Source organism: Carassius gibelio, chromosome A3 (assembly GCF_023724105.1).
Source record: "Carassius gibelio isolate Cgi1373 ecotype wild population from Czech Republic chromosome A3, carGib1.2-hapl.c, whole genome shotgun sequence".
Classification (NCBI taxonomy): Eukaryota; Metazoa; Chordata; class Actinopteri; order Cypriniformes; family Cyprinidae; genus Carassius; species Carassius gibelio.
In genome coordinates this window covers 3,728,073-3,747,051 of record NC_068373.1, presented here as the reverse complement: position 1 = coordinate 3,747,051, position 18,979 = coordinate 3,728,073, and the positions used below count along the sequence as shown (strand labels likewise).

General features: G+C 38.4%; 17 pseudogenes; all 17 read right to left on the bottom strand.

The window, feature by feature from the left end:
• Window positions 1–801: 801 nt before the first annotated feature.
• On the bottom strand, window positions 802–920 carry LOC127958918 (uncharacterized; annotated as a pseudogene).
• A 220-nt stretch (window positions 921–1,140) lies between these two features.
• Window positions 1,141–1,259, bottom strand: LOC127966293 (uncharacterized; annotated as a pseudogene).
• A 2,324-nt stretch (window positions 1,260–3,583) lies between these two features.
• LOC127966287 (uncharacterized) lies at window positions 3,584–3,702 on the bottom strand (annotated as a pseudogene).
• A 1,403-nt stretch (window positions 3,703–5,105) lies between these two features.
• LOC127958913 (uncharacterized) lies at window positions 5,106–5,224 on the bottom strand (annotated as a pseudogene).
• A 220-nt stretch (window positions 5,225–5,444) lies between these two features.
• On the bottom strand, window positions 5,445–5,563 carry LOC127960835 (uncharacterized; annotated as a pseudogene).
• Window positions 5,564–5,918: 355 nt separating this feature from the next.
• On the bottom strand, window positions 5,919–6,037 carry LOC127960824 (uncharacterized; annotated as a pseudogene).
• A 354-nt stretch (window positions 6,038–6,391) lies between these two features.
• LOC127960802 (uncharacterized) lies at window positions 6,392–6,510 on the bottom strand (annotated as a pseudogene).
• A 1,523-nt stretch (window positions 6,511–8,033) lies between these two features.
• LOC127966280 (uncharacterized) lies at window positions 8,034–8,152 on the bottom strand (annotated as a pseudogene).
• Window positions 8,153–8,520: 368 nt separating this feature from the next.
• LOC127960791 (uncharacterized) lies at window positions 8,521–8,639 on the bottom strand (annotated as a pseudogene).
• A 1,384-nt stretch (window positions 8,640–10,023) lies between these two features.
• On the bottom strand, window positions 10,024–10,142 carry LOC127966277 (uncharacterized; annotated as a pseudogene).
• A 371-nt stretch (window positions 10,143–10,513) lies between these two features.
• Window positions 10,514–10,632, bottom strand: LOC127958907 (uncharacterized; annotated as a pseudogene).
• Window positions 10,633–13,064: 2,432 nt separating this feature from the next.
• LOC127958902 (uncharacterized) lies at window positions 13,065–13,183 on the bottom strand (annotated as a pseudogene).
• A 221-nt stretch (window positions 13,184–13,404) lies between these two features.
• LOC127960780 (uncharacterized) lies at window positions 13,405–13,523 on the bottom strand (annotated as a pseudogene).
• Window positions 13,524–13,877: 354 nt separating this feature from the next.
• On the bottom strand, window positions 13,878–13,996 carry LOC127962364 (uncharacterized; annotated as a pseudogene).
• Window positions 13,997–15,389: 1,393 nt separating this feature from the next.
• LOC127966271 (uncharacterized) lies at window positions 15,390–15,508 on the bottom strand (annotated as a pseudogene).
• Window positions 15,509–15,876: 368 nt separating this feature from the next.
• LOC127960769 (uncharacterized) lies at window positions 15,877–15,995 on the bottom strand (annotated as a pseudogene).
• Window positions 15,996–18,178: 2,183 nt separating this feature from the next.
• On the bottom strand, window positions 18,179–18,297 carry LOC127960758 (uncharacterized; annotated as a pseudogene).
• Window positions 18,298–18,979: the final 682 nt, after the last annotated feature.

Sequence of the window (18,979 nt, the reverse complement as noted above, 5' to 3'; positions counted from 1 at the left end):
ACTTTTTTTTTTTTTCAAGATTATTATATAATTTGTGAAAAATTTCCAAAAATCTTAAAGCAACTGGTATTACCAGGTTGTCTCCCATCCAATTACTAACCAGGCCCATACCTGCTAAGATTCAGATATGGGGCATTGACTCCTTTCTTTTTTTCTTGCAAGATTATTATATAATTTGTGAAAAATTTCCAAAAATCTTAAAGCAACTGGTATTACCAGGGGGTCTGCCATCCAATTACTAACCAGGCCGAAACCTGCTTAGTTTCCGAGCTCAGACATGATCTGGCATAGCCAGGGTGGAATGGCCATAAGCGAAGACTGCTGCAAAGAGAGAGCTATTTAAAGATCAGCCAATCTAATCGCCGGTACATTATACAGGACCAAACCTGCTTAGCTTCCGAGAGCAGACGAGATCAGGCATAGCCAGGTTGTTACGGTCGCAAGCGAAGGATACTGCAAAGAGAAGACTATTTAAAGATCAGCCAATCAAATCGCCCATACATTATATAAGTAGGAATGAAAATCCAAAAGCTTACAGCACCTGGTATTCCGAGGCGGTCTCCCATCCAAGCACTAACCAGGCCAATACCTGCTAAGATTAAGAGATCGGGCATTGGCTCTTTTTTTTTAAGATTATTATATAATTAGTAATAAATTTCCAATAATATTAGAGCACCTGGTATTACCAGGCGGTCTCCCATCCAGACACTAAACAGGTCCATGACTGCTAAGATTCAAAGAATGGGCATTGACTCTTTTTTTTTTCAAGATTATTATATAATTTGTGAAAAATTTACAAAAATCTTAGAGCAACTGGTATTACCAGGGGGTCTCCCATCCAATTACTAACCAGGCCCAAACCTGCTTAGCTTCCGAGCTCAGACATGATCTGGCATAGCCAGGGTGGTATGGCCATAAGCGAAGACTGCTGCAAAGAGAGAGCTATTTAAAGATCAGTCAATCTAATCGCCGGTACATTATATAAGTAGGAAAGAAAACCCTAAAGCTTAAAGCACCTGGTATTCCGAGGCGGTCTCCCATCCAGACACTAAACAGGTCCATGACTGCTAAGATTCAAAGAATGGGCATTGACTCTTTTTTTTTCAAGATTATTATATAATTTGTGAAAAATTTACAAAAATCTTAAAGCAACTGGTATTACCAGGGGGTCTCCCATCCAATTACTAACCAGGCCCAAACCTGCTTAGCTTCCGAGCTCAGACATGATCTGGCATAGCCAGGGTGGTATGGCCATAAGCGAAGACTGCTGCAAAGAGAGAGCTATTTAAAGATCAGCCAATCTAATCGCCGGTACATTATATAAGTAGGAAAGAAAACCCTAAAGCTTAAAGCACCTGGTATTCCCAGGCGGTCTCCCATCCAAGCACTAACCAGGCCAATACCTGCTAAGATTAAGAGATCGGGCATTGACTTTTTTTTTTTTTTTTTTTTTTTTTTTAAAGATTATTATATAATTAGTAATGAATTTCCAATAATATTAGAGCACCTGGTTTTCCGAGGCGGTCTCCCATCCAAACACTAAACAGGTCCATAGCTGCTAAGATTCAAAGATTGGGCATTGACTCTTTTTGTTTCAAGATAATTATATAATTAGTACAAATTTCCAAAAATATTACAGCAACTGGTATTCTGAGGCGGTCTCCCATCCAAGCACTAAACAGGTCCATACCTCCTTAGATTCAAAGATTGGGCATTTACTCTTTTTTTTTTTTTTTGTTGCAAGATTATTATGTAATTAGTAAAAATTGCCAAAAATATTACAGCAACTGGTATTTCCCGGCCGTCTTCCATCCAAGTACTAACCAGGCAAAACCTGCTATTATTCAGAGATCGGGCATTGACTTTTTTTTTTTTTCAAGATTATTATATAATTTGTGAAAAATTTCCAAAAATCTTAAAGCAACTGGTATTACCAGGTTGTCTCCCATCCAATTACTAACCAGGCCCATACCTGCTAAGTAGGGGTGTCAACAATAATCGATTCGGCAATGCATCGCGATGCGGGGCATGAACGATTCAGCATCGATGCGGCAAAGTGCCATAATCGATTATGTCACTGTTTATTTTCTGGCGGACAAAAAAGTTGTGAAGTTTAAATACTTCCGGTTCCGGGAGAATAACAACAACAACAAGCAAGATGGCTGAGGCGGAGGGAGATGACCGTGATAGACGGATTATAAAAAACGCGCCCAAAGCTTGGAAAGCGGACATCTGGGCACATTTCGGATTTTATGAAGTGAATGGGACACTAGACACGTCTTACGCGGTGTGTAAAATCTGCCACACTAAAATTAAGCACGTTGGCAATACAGCTAACTTCACGAACCATGTTGATCATTGGTATCCTGATCAACATTGCCACACAACTTCCAGAGAGCAAAGAGGATCACACGATCGGTGGCATGTTTTATAGCGAAGGATCTACGACCCTATTCTGTGGTAGAAAATGTGGGGTTTTGCCACATGCTTGAAACAATTGAGCCCCGGTATAAGCTACCGATTGTATGCAGCTGATGTGATGGTAGGATCAGGGGGTAGGCATATATAATTGTCATTGTCATATAGCTGCTAAGCTGCTGTTTTGTTGAGAATAATTTGCACTTTACTTAACTACTTGAAAAAAGTTTCACAGTAATAAGTGGTTACTGTGTGTTGTTGCACTGAATATTTTTATTCCTGGGTGGTTGTTGTTAAAATAGTGTTACTTATTATTTTAATATTTGCACAGGACTTCAGGAAGTGCCCTGTCATCTCCGTCAAGATGTGTAAAAAAAAAAAAAAAAGCACTGAAAGCAGTGATTTTGATTGTTTTCATTTTCAGGTATGAAAATGCCATATCCAATACCCTGTACCATTTAATTTGATTTAGTACATTTTATTTAATTACATTTTATTTTATTTTATTACATTTAATTTAATTTAATAACTTTTATGTCAAAGATACAGGAGACACATAGCAGCCAATAAAATCTGTTGTTTAATATCTGCTTGTTTTGCCTCATGACTGATGAAAAATTTGCCTTGTGTGCAGTAGAATTTTGATGCATCGCAATGCATCGTAGAATCGAATTGAATCGAATCGTTACCTGGTGAATCGTAATCGAATCGAATCGTGAGGGCAGTGCCAATGCACACCCCTACTGCTAAGATTCAGATATGGGGCATTGACTCCTTTCTTTTTTTCTTGCAAGATTATTATATAATTTGTGAAAAATTTCCAAAAATCTTAAAGCAACTGGTATTACCAGGGGGTCTGCCATCCAATTACTAACCAGGCCGAAACCTGCTTAGTTTCCGAGCTCAGACATGATCTGGCATAGCCAGGGTGGTATGGCCATAAGCGAAGACTGCTGCAAAGAGAGAGCTATTTAAAGATCAGTCAATCTAATCGCCGGTACATTATATAAGTAGGAAAGAAAACCCTAAAGCTTAAAGCACCTGGTATTCCGAGGCGGTCTCCCATCCAGACACTAAACAGGTCCATGACTGCTAAGATTCAAAGAATGGGCATTGACTCTTTTTTTTTCAAGATTATTATATAATTTGTGAAAAATTTACAAAAATCTTAAAGCAACTGGTATTACCAGGGGGTCTCCCATCCAATTACTAACCAGGCCCAAACCTGCTTAGCTTCCGAGCTCAGACATGATCTGGCATAGCCAGGGTGGTATGGCCATAAGCGAAGACTGCTGCAAAGAGAGAGCTATTTAAAGATCAGCCAATCTAATCGCCGGTACATTATATAAGTAGGAAAGAAAACCCTAAAGCTTAAAGCACCTGGTATTCCCAGGCGGTCTCCCATCCAAGCACTAACCAGGCCAATACCTGCTAAGATTAAGAGATCGGGCATTGACTTTTTTTTTTTTTTTTTTTTTTTTTTTAAAGATTATTATATAATTAGTAATGAATTTCCAATAATATTAGAGCACCTGGTTTTCCGAGGCGGTCTCCCATCCAAACACTAAACAGGTCCATAGCTGCTAAGATTCAAAGATTGGGCATTGACTCTTTTTGTTTCAAGATAATTATATAATTAGTACAAATTTCCAAAAATATTACAGCAACTGGTATTCTGAGGCGGTCTCCCATCCAAGCACTAAACAGGTCCATACCTCCTTAGATTCAAAGATTGGGCATTTACTCTTTTTTTTTTTTTTTGTTGCAAGATTATTATGTAATTAGTAAAAATTGCCAAAAATATTACAGCAACTGGTATTTCCCGGCCGTCTTCCATCCAAGTACTAACCAGGCAAAACCTGCTATTATTCAGAGATCGGGCATTGACTTTTTTTTTTTTTCAAGATTATTATATAATTTGTGAAAAATTTCCAAAAATCTTAAAGCAACTGGTATTACCAGGTTGTCTCCCATCCAATTACTAACCAGGCCCATACCTGCTAAGATTCAGATATGGGGCATTGACTCCTTTCTTTTTTTCTTGCAAGATTATTATATAATTTGTGAAAAATTTCCAAAAATCTTAAAGCAACTGGTATTACCAGGGGGTCTGCCATCCAATTACTAACCAGGCCGAAACCTGCTTAGTTTCCGAGCTCAGACATGATCTGGCATAGCCAGGGTGGAATGGCCATAAGCGAAGACTGCTGCAAAGAGAGAGCTATTTAAAGATCAGCCAATCTAATCGCCGGTACATTATACAGGACCAAACCTGCTTAGCTTCCGAGAGCAGACGAGATCAGGCATAGCCAGGTTGTTACGGTCGCAAGCGAAGGATACTGCAAAGAGAAGACTATTTAAAGATCAGCCAATCAAATCGCCCATACATTATATAAGTAGGAATGAAAATCCAAAAGCTTACAGCACCTGGTATTCCGAGGCGGTCTCCCATCCAAGCACTAACCAGGCCAATACCTGCTAAGATTAAGAGATCGGGCATTGGCTCTTTTTTTTTAAGATTATTATATAATTAGTAATAAATTTCCAATAATATTAGAGCACCTGGTATTACCAGGCGGTCTCCCATCCAGACACTAAACAGGTCCATGACTGCTAAGATTCAAAGAATGGGCATTGACTCTTTTTTTTTTCAAGATTATTATATAATTTGTGAAAAATTTACAAAAATCTTAGAGCAACTGGTATTACCAGGGGGTCTCCCATCCAATTACTAACCAGGCCCAAACCTGCTTAGCTTCCGAGCTCAGACATGATCTGGCATAGCCAGGGTGGTATGGCCATAAGCGAAGACTGCTGCAAAGAGAGAGCTATTTAAAGATCAGTCAATCTAATCGCCGGTACATTATATAAGTAGGAAAGAAAACCCTAAAGCTTAAAGCACCTGGTATTCCGAGGCGGTCTCCCATCCAGACACTAAACAGGTCCATGACTGCTAAGATTCAAAGAATGGGCATTGACTCTTTTTTTTTCAAGATTATTATATAATTTGTGAAAAATTTACAAAAATCTTAAAGCAACTGGTATTACCAGGGGGTCTCCCATCCAATTACTAACCAGGCCCAAACCTGCTTAGCTTCCGAGCTCAGACATGATCTGGCATAGACAGGGTGGTATGGCCATAAGCGAAGACTGCTGCAAAGAGAGAGCTATTTAAAGATCAGCCAATCTAATATAAGTAGGAAAGAAAACCCTAAAGCTTAAAGCACCTGGTATTCCCAGGCGGTCTCCCATCCAAGCACTAACCAGGCCAATACCTGCTAAGATTAAGAGATCGGGCATTGACTCTTTTTTTTTTTTTTTTTTTTTTAAGATTATTATATAATTAGTAATAAATTTCCAATAATATTAGAGCACCTGGTATTCCGAGGCGGTCTCCCATCCAGACACTAAACAGGTCCATGACTGCTAAGATTCAAAGAATGGGCATTGACTCTTTTTTTTTTCAAGATTATTATATAATTTGTGAAAAATTTACAAAAATCTTAAAGCAACTGGTATTACCAGGGGGTCTCCCATCCAATTACTAACCAGGCCCAAACCTGCTTAGCTTCCGAGCTCAGACATGATCTGGCATAGACAGGGTGGTATGGCCATAAGCGAAGACTGCTGCAAAGAGAGAGCTATTTAAAGATCAGCCAATCTAATATAAGTAGGAAAGAAAACCCTAAAGCTTAAAGCACCTGGTATTCCCAGGCGGTCTCCCATCCAAGCACTAACCAGGCCAATACCTGCTAAGATTAAGAGATCGGGCATTGACTCTTTTTTTTTTTTTTTTTTTTTAAGATTATTATATAATTAGTAATAAATTTCCAATAATATTAGAGCACCTGGTATTCCGAGGCGGTCTCCCATCCAGACACTAAACAGGTCCATGACTGCTAAGATTCAAAGAATGGGCATTGACTCTTTTTTTTTTCAAGATTATTATATAATTTGTGAAAAATTTACAAAAATCTTAAAGCAACTGGTATTACCAGGGGGTCTCCCATCCAATTACTAACCAGGCCCAAACCTGCTTAGCTTCCGAGCTCAGACATGATCTGGCATAGACAGGGTGGTATGGCCATAAGCGAAGACTGCTGCAAAGAGAGAGCTATTTAAAGATCAGCCAATCTAATATAAGTAGGAAAGAAAACCCTAAAGCTTAAAGCACCTGGTATTCCCAGGCGGTCTCCCATCCAAGCACTAACCAGGCCAATACCTGCTAAGATTAAGAGATCGGGCATTGACTCTTTTTTTTTTTTTTTTTTTTTTTTAGATTATTATATAATTAGTAATAAATTTCCAATAATATTAGAGCACCTGGTTTTCCGAGGCGGTCTCCCATCCAAACACTAAACAGGTCCATAGCTGCTAAGATTCAAAGATTGGGCATTGACTCTTTTTGTTTCAAGATAATTATATAATTAGTACAAATTTCCAAAAATATTACAGCAACTGGTATTCCGAGGCGGTCTCCCATCCAAACACTAAACAGGTCCATAGCTGCTAAGATTCAAAGATTGGGCATTGACTCTTTTTGTTTCAAGATAATTATATAATTAGTACAAATTTCCAAAAATATTACAGCAACTGGTATTCCGAGGCGGTCTCCCATCCAAGCACTAAACAGGTCCATACCTCCTAAGATTCAAAGATTGGGCATTTACTCTTTTTTTTTTTTTTTTGTTGCAAGATTATTATGTAATTAGTAAAAATTGCCAAAAATATTACAGCAACTGGTATTTCCCGGCTGTCTTCCATCCAAGTACTAACCAGGCAAAACCTGCTATTATTCAGAGATCGGGCATTGACTTTTTTTTTTTTTCTCAAGATTATTATATAATTTGTGAAAAATTTCCAAAAATCTTAAAGCAACTGGTATTACCAGGGTGTCTCCCATCCAATTACTAACCAGGCCCATACATGCTAAGATTCAGATATGGGGCATTGACTCCTTTCTTTTTTTCTTGCAAGATTATTATATAATTTGTGAAAAATTTCCCAAAATCTTAAAGCAACTGGTATTACCAGGGGGTCTGCCATCCAATTACTAACCAGGCCGAAACCTGCTTAGTTTCCGAGCTCAGACATGATCTGGCATAGCCAGGGTGGAATGGCCATAAGCGAAGACTGCTGCAAAGAGAGAGCTATTTAAAGATCAGCCAATCTAATCGCCGGTACATTATACAGGACCAAACCTGCTTAGCTTCCGAGAGCAGACGAGATCAGGCATAGCCAGGTTGTTACGGTCGCAAGCGAAGGATACTGCAAAGAGAAGACTATTTAAAGATCAGCCAATCAAATCGCCCATACATTATATAAGTAGGAATGAAAATCCAAAAGCTTACAGCACCTGGTATTCCGAGGCGGTCTCCCATCCAAGCACTAACCAGGCCAATACCTGCTAAGATTAAGAGATCGGGCATTGGCTCTTTTTTTTTAAGATTATTATATAATTAGTAATAATTTTCCAATAATATTAGAGCACCTGGTATTACCAGGGGGTCTCCCATCCAAACACTACACAGGTCAATGACTGCTAAGATTCAAAGAATGGGCATTCACTCTTTTTTTTTCAAGATTATTATATAATTTGTGAAAAATTTACAAAAATCTTAAAGCAACTGGTATTACCAGGGGGTCTCCCATCCAATTACTAACCAGGCCCAAACCTGCTTAGCTTCCGAGCTCAGACATGATCTGGCATAGCCAGGGTGGTATGGCCATAAGCGAAGACTGCTGCAAAGAGAGAGCTATTTAAAGATCAGTCAATCTAATCGCCGGTACATTATATAAGTAGGAAAGAAAACCCTAAAGCTTAAAGCACCTGGTATTCCCAGGCGGTCTCCCATCCAAGCACTAACCAGGCCAATACCTGCTAAGATTAAGAGATCGGGCATTGACTCTTTTTTTTTTTTTTTTTTTTTAAGATTATTATATAATTAGTAATAAATTTCCAATAATATTAGAGCACCTGGTATTCCGAGGCGGTCTCCCATCCAGACACTAAACAGGTCCATGACTGCTAAGATTCAAAGAATGGGCATTGACTCTTTTTTTTTTCAAGATTATTATATAATTTGTGAAAAATTTACAAAAATCTTAAAGCAACTGGTATTACCAGGGGGTCTCCCATCCAATTACTAACCAGGCCCAAACCTGCTTAGCTTCCGAGCTCAGACATGATCTGGCATAGACAGGGTGGTATGGCCATAAGCGAAGACTGCTGCAAAGAGAGAGCTATTTAAAGATCAGCCAATCTAATATAAGTAGGAAAGAAAACCCTAAAGCTTAAAGCACCTGGTATTCCCAGGCGGTCTCCCATCCAAGCACTAACCAGGCCAATACCTGCTAAGATTAAGAGATCGGGCATTGACTCTTTTTTTTTTTTTTTTAAAGATTATTATATAATTAGTAATAAATTTCCAATAATATTAGAGCACCTGGTTTTCCGAGGCGGTCTCCCATCCAAACACTAAACAGGTCCATAGCTGCTAAGATTCAAAGATTGGGCATTGACTCTTTTTGTTTCAAGATAATTATATAATTAGTACAAATTTCCAAAAATATTACAGCAACTGGTATTCCGAGGCGGTCTCCCATCCATGCACTAAACAGGTCCATACCTCCTAAGATTCAAAGATTGGGCATTTACTCTTTTTTTTTTTTTTTTTTTGTTGCAAGATTATTATGTAATTAGTAAAAATTGCCAAAAATATTACAGCAACTGGTATTTCCCGGCCGTCTTCCATCCAAGTACTAACCAGGCAAAACCTGCTATTATTCAGAGATCGGGCATTGACTTTTTTTTTTTTTTCAAGATTATTATATAATTTGTGAAAAATTTCCAAAAATCTTAAAGCAACTGGTATTACCAGGGTGTCTCCCATCCAATTACTAACCAGGCCCATACCTGCTAAGATTCAGATATGGGGCATTGACTCCTTTCTTTTTTTCTTGCAAGATTATTATATAATTTGTGAAAAATTTCCAAAAATCTTAAAGCAACTGGTATTACCAGGGGGTCTGCCATCCAATTACTAACCAGGCCGAAACCTGCTTAGTTTCCGAGCTCAGACATGATCTGGCATAGCCAGGGTGGAATGGCCATAAGCGAAGACTGCTGCAAAGAGAGAGCTATTTAAAGATCAGCCAATCTAATCGCCGGTACATTATACAGGACCAAACCTGCTTAGCTTCCGAGAGCAGACGAGATCAGGCATAGCCAGGTTGTTACGGTCGCAAGCGAAGGATACTGCAAAGAGAAGACTATTTAAAGATCAGCCAATCAAATCGCCAATACATTATATAAGTAGGAATGAAAATCCAAAAGCTTACAGCACCTGGTATTCCGAGGCGGTCTCCCATCCAAGCACTAACCAGGCCAATACCTGCTAAGATTAAGAGATCGGGCATTGGCTCTTTTTTTTAAGATTATTATATAATTAGTAATAAATTTCCAATAATATTAGAGCACCTGGTATTACCAGGGGGTCTCCCATCCAAACACTACACAGGTCAATGACTGCTAAGATTCAAAGATTGGGCATTCACTCTTTTTTTTTTCAAGATTATTATATAATTTGTGAAAAATTTACAAAAATCTTAAAGCAACTGGTATTACCAGGGGGTCTCCCATCCAATTACTAACCAGGCCCAAACCTGCTTAGCTTCCGAGCTCAGACATGATCTGGCATAGCCAGGGTGGTATGGCCATAAGCGAAGACTGCTGCAAAGAGAGAGCTATTTAAAGATCAGTCAATCTAATCGCCGGTACATTATATAAGTAGGAAAGAAAACCCTAAAGCTTAAAGCACCTGGTATTCCCAGGCGGTCTCCCATCCAAGCACTAACCAGGCCAATACCTGCTAAGATTAAGAGATCGGGCATTGACTCTTTTTTTTTTTTTTTTTTTTTTTTAAGATTATTATATAATTAGTAATAAATTTCCAATAATATTAGAGCACCTGGTATTCCGAGGCGGTCTCCCATCCAGACACTAAACAGGTCCATGACTGCTAAGATTCAAAGAATGGGCATTGACTCTTTTTTTTTTCAAGATTATTATATAATTTGTGAAAAATTTACAAAAATCTTAGAGCAACTGGTATTACCAGGGGGTCTCCCATCCAATTACTAACCAGGCCCAAACCTGCTTAGCTTCCGAGCTCAGACATGATCTGGCATAGCCAGGGTGGTATGGCCATAAGCGAAGACTGCTGCAAAGAGAGAGCTATTTAAAGATCAGCCAATCTAATCGCCGGTACATTATATAAGTAGGAAAGAAAACCCTAAAGCTTAAAGCACCTGGTATTCCCAGGCGGTCTCCCATCCAAGCACTAACCAGGCCAATACCTGCTAAGATTAAGAGATCGGGCATTGACTTTTTTTTTTTTTTTTTTTTTTTTTTAAAGATTATTATATAATTAGTAATGAATTTCCAATAATATTAGAGCACCTGGTTTTCCGAGGCGGTCTCCCATCCAAACACTAAACAGGTCCATAGCTGCTAAGATTCAAAGATTGGGCATTGACTCTTTTTGTTTCAAGATAATTTTATAATTAGTACAAATTTCCAAAAATATTACAGCAACTGGTATTCTGAGGCGGTCTCCCATCCAAGCACTAAACAGGTCCATACCTCCTAAGATTCAAAGATTGGGCATTTACTCTTTTTTTTTTTTTTGTTGCAAGATTATTATGTAATTAGTAAAAATTGCCAAAAATATTACAGCAACTGGTATTTCCCGGCCGTCTTCCATCCAAGTACTAACCAGGCAAAACCTGCTATTATTCAGAGATCGGGCATTGACTTTTTTTTTTTTTTTCAAGATTATTATATAATTTGTGAAAAATTTCCAAAAATCTTAAAGCAACTGGTATTACCAGGGTGTCTCCCATCCAATTACTAACCAGGCCCATACCTGCTAAGATTCAGATATGGGGCATTGACTCCTTTCTTTTTTTCTTGCAAGATTATTATATAATTTGTGAAAAATTTCCAAAAATCTTAAAGCAACTGGTATTACCAGGGGGTCTGCCATCCAATTACTAACCAGGCCGAAACCTGCTTAGTTTCCGAGCTCAGACATGATCTGGCATAGCCAGGGTGGAATGGCCATAAGCGAAGACTGCTGCAAAGAGAGAGCTATTTAAAGATCAGCCAATCTAATCGCCGGTACATTATACAGGACCAAACCTGCTTAGCTTCCGAGAGCAGACGAGATCAGGCATAGCCAGGTTGTTACGGTCGCAAGCGAAGGATACTGCAAAGAGAAGACTATTTAAAGATCAGCCAATCAAATCGCCCATACATTATATAAGTAGGAATGAAAATCCAAAAGCTTACAGCACCTGGTATTCCGAGGCGGTCTCCCATCCAAGCACTAACCAGGCCAATACCTGCTAAGATTAAGAGATCGGGCATTGGCTCTTTTTTTTAAGATTATTATATAATTAGTAATAAATTTCCAATAATATTAGAGCACCTGGTATTACCAGGGGGTCTCCCATCCAAACACTACACAGGTCCATAGCTGCTAAGATTCAAAGATTGGGCATTGACTCTTATTGTTTCAAGATAATTATATAATTAGTACAAATTTCCAAAAATATTACAGCAACTGGTATTCTGAGGCGGTCTCCCATCCAAGCACTAAACAGGTCCATACCTCCTTAGATTCAAAGATTGGGCATTTACTCTTTTTTTTTTTTTTGTTGCAAGATTATTATGTAATTAGTAAAAATTGCCAAAAATATTACAGCAACTGGTATTTCCCGGCCGTCTTCCATCCAAGTACTAACCAGGCAAAACCTGCTATTATTCAGAGATCGGGCATTGACTTTTTTTTTTTTTTCAAGATTATTATATAATTTGTGAAAAATTTCCAAAAATCTTAAAGCAACTGGTATTACCAGGGTGTCTCCCATCCAATTACTAACCAGGCCCATACCTGCTAAGATTCAGATATGGGGCATTGACTCCTTTCTTTTTTTCTTGCAAGATTATTATATAATTTGTGAAAAATTTCCAAAAATCTTAAAGCAACTGGTATTACCAGGGGGTCTGCCATCCAATTACTAACCAGGCCGAAACCTGCTTAGTTTCCGAGCTCAGACATGATCTGGCATAGCCAGGGTGGAATGGCCATAAGCGAAGACTGCTGCAAAGAGAGAGCTATTTAAAGATCAGCCAATCTAATCGCCGGTACATTATACAGGACCAAACCTGCTTAGCTTCCGAGAGCAGACGAGATCAGGCATAGCCAGGTTGTTACGGTCGCAAGCGAAGGATACTGCAAAGAGAAGACTATTTAAAGATCAGCCAATCAAATCGCCCATACATTATATAAGTAGGAATGAAAATCCAAAAGCTTACAGCACCTGGTATTCCGAGGCGGTCTCCCATCCAAGCACTAACCAGGCCAATACCTGCTAAGATTAAGAGATCGGGCATTGGCTCTTTTTTTTTAAGATTATTATATAATTAGTAATAAATTTCCAATAATATTAGAGCACCTGGTATTACCAGGCGGTCTCCCATCCAGACACTAAACAGGTCCATGACTGCTAAGATTCAAAGAATGGGCATTGACTCTTTTTTTTTTCAAGATTATTATATAATTTGTGAAAAATTTACAAAAATCTTAGAGCAACTGGTATTACCAGGGGGTCTCCCATCCAATTACTAACCAGGCCCAAACCTGCTTAGCTTCCGAGCTCAGACATGATCTGGCATAGCCAGGGTGGTATGGCCATAAGCGAAGACTGCTGCAAAGAGAGAGCTATTTAAAGATCAGTCAATCTAATCGCCGGTACATTATATAAGTAGGAAAGAAAACCCTAAAGCTTAAAGCACCTGGTATTCCGAGGCGGTCTCCCATCCAGACACTAAACAGGTCCATGACTGCTAAGATTCAAAGAATGGGCATTGACTCTTTTTTTTTTCAAGATTATTATATAATTTGTGAAAAATTTACAAAAATCTTAAAGCAACTGGTATTACCAGGGGGTCTCCCATCCAATTACTAACCAGGCCCAAACCTGCTTAGCTTCCGAGCTCAGACATGATCTGGCATAGACAGGGTGGTATGGCCATAAGCGAAGACTGCTGCAAAGAGAGAGCTATTTAAAGATCAGCCAATCTAATATAAGTAGGAAAGAAAACCCTAAAGCTTAAAGCACCTGGTATTCCCAGGCGGTCTCCCATCCAAGCACTAACCAGGCCAATACCTGCTAAGATTAAGAGATCGGGCATTGACTCTTTTTTTTTTTTTTTTTTTTTAAGATTATTATATAATTAGTAATAAATTTCCAATAATATTAGAGCACCTGGTATTCCGAGGCGGTCTCCCATCCAGACACTAAACAGGTCCATGACTGCTAAGATTCAAAGAATGGGCATTGACTCTTTTTTTTTTCAAGATTATTATATAATTTGTGAAAAATTTACAAAAATCTTAAAGCAACTGGTATTACCAGGGGGACTCCCATCCAATTACTAACCAGGCCCAAACCTGCTTAGCTTCCGAGCTCAGACATGATCTGGCATAGACAGGGTGGTATGGCCATAAGCGAAGACTGCTGCAAAGAGAGAGCTATTTAAAGATCAGCCAATCTAATATAAGTAGGAAAGAAAACCCTAAAGTTTAAAGCACCTGGTATTCCCAGGCGGTCTCCCATCCAAGCACTAACCAGGCCAATACCTGCTAAGATTAAGAGATCGGGCATTGACTCTTTTTTTTTTTTTTTTTTTTTTTTTAAGATTATTATATAATTAGTAATAAATTTCCAATAATATTAGAGCACCTGGTTTTCCGAGGCGGTCTCCCATCCAAACACTAAACAGGTCCATAGCTGCTAAGATTCAAAGATTGGGCATTGACTCTTTTTGTTTCAAGATAATTATATAATTAGTACAAATTTCCAAAAATATTACAGCAACTGGTATTCCGAGGCGGTCTCCCATCCAAGCACTAAACAGGTCCATACCTCCTAAGATTCAAAGATTGGGCATTTACTCTTTTTTTTTTTGTTGTTGTTGCAAGATTATTATGTAATTAGTAAAAATTGCCAAAAATATTACAGCAACTGGTATTTCCCGGCCGTCTTCCATCCAAGTACTAACCAGGCAAAACCTGCTATTATTCAGAGATCGGGCATTGACTTTTTTTTTTTTTTTTCAAGATTATTATATAATTTGTGAAAAATTTCCAAAAATCTTAAAGCAACTGGTATTACCAGGGTGTCTCCCATCCAATTACTAACCAGGCCCATACATGCTAAGATTCAGATATGGGGCATTGACTCCTTTCTTTTTTTCTTGCAAGATTATTATATAATTTGTGAAAAATTTCCCAAAATCTTAAAGCAACTGGTATTACCAGGGGGTCTGCCATCCAATTACTAACCAGGCCGAAACCTGCTTAGTTTCCGAGCTCAGACATGATCTGGCATAGCCAGGGTGGAATGGCCATAAGCGAAGACTGCTGCAAAGAGAGAGCTATTTAAAGATCAGCCAATCTAATCGCCGGTACATTATACAGGACCAAACCTGCTTAGCTTCCGAGAGCAGACGAGATCAGGCATAGCCAGGTTGTTACGGTCGCAAGCGAAGGATACTGCAAAGAGAAGACTATTTAAAGATCAGCCAATCAAATCGCCCATACATTATATAAGTAGGAATGAAAATCCAAAAGCTTACAGCACCTGGTATTCCGAGGCGGTCTCCCATCCAAGCACTAACCAGGCCAATACCTGCTAAGATTAAGAGATCGGGCATTGGCTCTTTTTTTTTAAGATTATTATATAATTAGTAATACATTTCCAATAATATTAGAGCACCTGGTATTACCAGGGGGTCTCCCATCCAAACACTACACAGGTCAATGACTGCTAAGATTCAAAGAATGGGCATTCACTCTTTTTTTTTTCAAGATTATTATATAATTTGTGAAAAATTTACAAAAATCTTAAAGCAACTGGTATTACCAGGGGGTCTCCCATCCAATTACTAACCAGGCCCAAACCTGCTTAGCTTCCGAGCTCAGACATGATCTGGCATAGCCAGGGTGGTATGGCCATAAGCGAAGACTGCTGCAAAGAGAGAGCTATTTAAAGATCAGTCAATCTAATCGCCGGTACATTATATAAGTAGGAAAGAAAACCCTAAAGCTTAAAGCACCTGGTATTCCCAGGCGGTCTCCCATCCAAGCACTAACCAGGCCAATACCTGCTAAGATTAAGAGATCGGGCATTGACTCTTTTTTTTTTTTTTTTTTTTTAAGATTATTATATAATTAGTAATAAATTTCCAATAATATTAGAGCACCTGGTATTCCGAGGCGGTCTCCCATCCAGACACTAAACAGGTCCATGACTGCTAAGATTCAAAGAATGGGCATTGACTCTTTTTTTTTTCAAGATTATTATATAATTTGTGAAAAATTTACAAAAATCTTAAAGCAACTGGTATTACCAGGGGGTCTCCCATCCAATTACTAACCAGGCCCAAACCTGCTTAGCTTCCGAGCTCAGACATGATCTGGCATAGACAGGGTGGTATGGCCATAAGCGAAGACTGCTGCAAAGAGAGAGCTATTTAAAGATCAGCCAATCTAATATAAGTAGGAAAGAAAACCCTAAAGCTTAAAGCACCTGGTATTCCCAGGCGGTCTCCCATCCAAGCACTAACCAGGCCAATACCTGCTAAGATTAAGAGATCGGGCATTGACTCTTTTTTTTTTTTTTTTTTTTTTTTAAAGATTATTATATAATTAGTAATGAATTTCCAATAATATTAGAGCACCTGGTTTTCCGAGGCGGTCTCCCATCCAAACACTAAACAGGTCCATAGCTGCTAAGATTCAAAGATTGGGCATTGACTCTTTTTGTTTCAAGATAATTATATAATTAGTACAAATTTCCAAAAATATTACAGCAACTGGTATTCCGAGGCGGTCTCCCATCCAAGCACTAAACAGGTCCATACCTCCTAAGATTCAAAGATTGGGCATTTACTCTTTTTTTTTTTTTGTTGCAAGATTATTATGTAATTAGTAAAAATTGCCAAAAATATTACAGCAACTGGTATTTCCCGGCCGTCTTCCATCCAAGTACTAACCAGGCAAAACCTGCTATTATTCAGAGATCGGGCATTGACTTTTTTTTTTTTTTCAAGATTATTATATAATTTGTGAAAAATTTCCAAAAATCTTAAAGCAACTGGTATTACCAGGGTGTCTCCCATCCAATTACTAACCAGGCCCATACCTGCTAAGATTCAGATATGGGGCATTGACTCCTTTCTTTTTTTCTTGCAAGATTATTATATAATTTGTGAAAAATTTCCCAAAATCTTAAAGCAACTGGTATTACCAGGGGGTCTGCCATCCAATTACTAACCAGGCCGAAACCTGCTTAGTTTCCAAGCTCAGACATGATCTGGCATAGCCAGGGTGGAATGGCCATAAGCGAAGACTGCTGCAAAGAGAGAGCTATTTAAAGATCAGTCAATCTAATCGCCGGTACATTATATAAGTAGGAAAGAAAACCCTAAAGCTTAAAGCACCTGGTATTCCCAGGCGGTCTCCCATCCAAGCACTAACCAGGCCAATACCTGCTAAGATTAAGAGATCGGGCATTGACTCTTTTTTTTTTTTTTTTTTTTTTTTTTTTAAAGATTATTATATAATTAGTAATAAATTTCCAATAATATTAGAGCACCTGGTTTTCCGAGGCGGTCTCCCATCCAAACACTAAACAGGTCCATAGCTGCTAAGATTCAAAGATTGGGCATTGACTCTTTTTGTTTCAAGATAATTATATAATTAGTACAAATTTCCAAAAATATTACAGCAACTGGTATTCCGAGGCGGTCTCCCATCCAAGCACTAAACAGGTCCATACCTCCTAAGATTCAAAGATTGGGCATTTACTCTTTTTTTTTTTTGTTGCAAGATTATTATGTAATTAGTAAAAATTGCCAAAAATATTACAGCAACTGGTATTTCCCGGCCGTCTTCCATCCAAGTACTAACCAGGCAAAACCTGCTATTATTCAGAGATCGGGCATTGACTTTTTTTTTTTTTTCAAGATTATTATATAATTTGTGAAAAATTTCCAAAAATCTTAAAGCAACTGGTATTACCAGGGTGTCTCCCATCCAATTACTAACCAGGCCCATACCTGCTAAGATTCAGATATGGGGCATTGACTCCTTTCTTTTTTTCTTGCAAGATTATTATATAATTTGTGAAAAATTTCCCAAAATCTTAAAGCAACTGGTATTACCAGGGGGTCTGCCATCCAATTACTAACCAGGCCGAAACCTGCTTAGTTTCCAAGCTCAGACATGATCTGGCATAGCCAGGGTGGAATGGCCATAAGCGAAGACTGCTGCAAAGAGAGAGCTATTTAAAGATCAGTCAATCTAATCGCCGGTACATTATATAAGTAGGAAAGAAAACCCTAAAGCTTAAAGCACCTGGTATTCCCAGGCGGTCTCCCATCCAAGCACTAACCAGGCCAATACCTGCTAAGATTAAGAGATCGGGCATTGACTCTTTTTTTTTATTTTATTTTTTTAGATTATTATATAATTAGTAATAAATTTCCAATAATATTAGAGCACCTGGTATTCCGAGGCGGTCTCCCATCCAGACACTAAACAGGTCCATGACTGCTAAGATTCAAAGAATGGGCATTGACTCTTTTTTTTTTCAAGATTATTATATAATTTGTGAAAAATTTACAAAAATCTTAAAGCAACTGGTATTACCAGGGGGTCTCCCATCCAATTACTAACCAGGCCCAAACCTGCTTAGCTTCCGAGCTCAGACATGATCTGGCATAGACAGGGTGGTATGGCCATAAGCGAAGACTGCTGCAAAGAGAGAGCTATTTAAAGATCAGCCAATCTAATATAAGTAGGAAAGAAAACCCTAAAGCTTAAAGCACCTGGTATTCCCAGGCGGTCTCCCATCCAAGCACTAACCAGGCCAATACCTGCTAAGATTAAGAGATCGGGCATTGACTCTTTTTTTTTTTTTTTTTTTTTTTTTTTAAAGATTATTATATAATTAGTAATAAATTTCCAATAATATTAGAGCACCTGGTTTTCCGAGGCGGTCTCCCATCCAAACACTAAACAGGTCCATAGCTGCTAAGATTCAAAGATTGGGCATTGACTCTTTTTGTTTCAAGATAATTATATAATTAGTACAAATTTCCAAAAATCTTAAAGCAACTGGTATTCCGAGGCGGTCTCCCATCCATGCACTAAACAGGTCCATACCTCCTAAGATTCAAAGATTGGGCATTTACTCTTTTTTTTTTTTTTTTTTTTGTTGCAAGATTATTATGTAATTAGTAAAAATTGCCAAAAATATTACAGCAACTGGTATTTCCCGGCCGTCTTCCATCCAAGTACTAACCAGGCAAAACCTGCTATTATTCAGAGATCGGGCATTGACTTTTTTTTTTTTTTTCAAGATTATTATATAATTTGTGAAAAATTTCCAAAAATCTTAAAGCAACTGGTATTACCAGGGTGTCTCC